Genomic DNA, 1,835 nt, shown 5'->3' with positions numbered 1-1,835 from the left:
TGTACTCGAGCACGAAACTCTGGATGGGTGCCCTACCGGTATTCTACCAGATCCATAAGAACACCACTTTCTTTGAAGTGGCATTCAACATGATTGACACTCAAGTCACCAGTGCCAAGCTCTCCACACTCGTATTCAACTCACCAATGTATTTTTGGTTCATTCTATTTGATAAATTAACAAGGGCACAATTTTAATATCAAACATATATTGTAGGTTCTGCTCTGATATAAAACTTATCCAAGCCCTCTACAAAGGTGGTAGAAACTTTGAGGGTTTGTAAAAAATGGGAGGCAACTCACCTTTTGTAATCAAAGTAGATGAGGTTCAACGTTTGCGTAAAGAAGCAGGTCTATCACAAATGAAATATCGTGCTACATTGGTAAATCCTACTCAACTTCTTGCAAGGGTTCCCATCTCCAAATTTTGTGTCGGAGTTGTTGATCGTGGAGCGAGCGGACACATCTTCAAGGGAGTAAAATTTGAATTTGAAGTTCTTCCTCTGAAACATTATGTTCATGCTGAACAATTTCTGGTAGCCAGTGCAACACAACATGGAGAGGGCCAACTTAGATTCATTACGGTTTCAGCAGCCCCATGTGGACATTGCAGGTAATTTTTGCAAGAAGTGTGGGGTGTGCCTGAGATTAACATATTGATAATTGATGAGCATGCCAAGACCCAATCTCTATTTTATTTCTATCCCCACCAATTCCACATGATTTCGAGGAAAGCACGCCACCTATTTTTCAAATTGACTTTAATGACTTGGCTTTTTGATCTGTGAATTCTCCTGAACTGAATCCTAAGTCTAATGATGGCGATGTAAAGGAAGATGCATTGAAATTGAGTACTGGTGATGGAGATGTAAAGGAGGAATATATCCACAACCCTTGAGGATCTGAAGATTTGCATCAACTCAATGTAGCAACTCTTAAAGCTACAAACTTGGCACATTCTCCATATAGTAAGTGTCCTTTTGGAATTTCTCTGATGACAACAAAAGGGGACATTTGTACATAATTTTCTATTGAATTTACAGCATTCAACCCCAGTCTTTCTCCCTTGAAGTCTAGTATCATTGCATTATATTATTCAACCGATCATTGCAACATTCAACCCCAATATTTCTCCCTTGCAAGCTGGTATCATTGCATTTCTTTGTCAGGATGGAGGAAACTATGAAGATATTGTTGGCTCTCCATTTTTGGTCTTTTTCCACATACATTTTCCATATATCCATCATCATTTTCTATCATATCATGGTCATTTCCCCACATTTTTGCTTCTTATTTCACTTTAAGGTAAAAATAGTTATGTATTTTAAATTTGAGAATTTTTAGTAAAAAATTGGTATTAAAAATTATTTTGACTAGAACATAATTTCTCTTAATGGCTCCTTTGAAGTCATATGTTCAGGACACCTGGGTGGAAACTGAAGCTATATTTGAGAAGCTTGGGAACCAAGTATTTGCGGACTCCTATTTTCACAGTTCAAATGAGTTGGAACATGCTTGATCAATGCTGGTCAAACTTGACTAGTCACCCAGAAATTCCTTACTTAAAGGGGAAATTTTGTGATTTAGTGGGATTTTACCATATTTTGTGCAACCAAAAGGATGATTTAAACTTGAGTAGATGGATTAGGACTCTTATAGGTTGTTATAGTTATTTTAGCTAAGTTTGTTATATTTTTGGCTTATTTAAGCACAACATTCAACACTTATGAACAAGTATTATGACTATTGAGACTTATTTATTTATAAATATAATTTGAGGAACTTTTTCTCTATTTTTGTGTTGTTTTTGCTGTGGGATGTGATTGTTGATCTACA

General features: G+C 36.2%; 1 pseudogene; it reads left to right on the top strand.

The window, feature by feature from the left end:
• Nucleotides 1–286: 286 nt before the first annotated feature.
• LOC149230530 (cytidine deaminase 1-like) lies at nt 287–1,518 on the top strand (annotated as a pseudogene).
• Nucleotides 1,519–1,835: the final 317 nt, after the last annotated feature.

Source organism: Pinus tabuliformis, chromosome J (assembly GCF_031772625.1).
Source record: "Pinus tabuliformis cultivar Carrire ecotype Pingquan chromosome J, CPIR1, whole genome shotgun sequence".
Lineage (NCBI taxonomy): Eukaryota > Viridiplantae > Streptophyta > Pinopsida > Pinales > Pinaceae > Pinus > Pinus tabuliformis.
Note: the sequence above shows the minus strand (reverse complement) of the source record. Positions and strands in the feature narration are given on the sequence as shown.